Below are 256 nucleotides of genomic sequence, written 5' to 3' on the forward strand. Positions count from 1 at the left end.
TCTCCAGACTATTTGTATCACCAAGGCCATATTTTCCAACTACTGATCCATCTTCTTTGCTCCAATCATTGCAATCCAACCACCAGTAATGATCAATAAATCTTGATTTCATGTTTGATCAATTTCAGATTGAAGAAGTTGGTAGAAGTCTTCTATTTCATCCTCACTGGTTTTAGTGGTTGGTGTGTAAATTTGAATAATAGTGGTATTAACCAGGCTTCCCTGTAAGCACATGGATATTATCCTATCACAGACA

The sequence above is a fragment of the Chrysochloris asiatica genome, unplaced genomic scaffold, assembly GCF_000296735.1.
Source record: "Chrysochloris asiatica unplaced genomic scaffold, ChrAsi1.0 scaffold00213, whole genome shotgun sequence".
NCBI classification, from domain to species: domain Eukaryota; kingdom Metazoa; phylum Chordata; class Mammalia; order Afrosoricida; family Chrysochloridae; genus Chrysochloris; species Chrysochloris asiatica.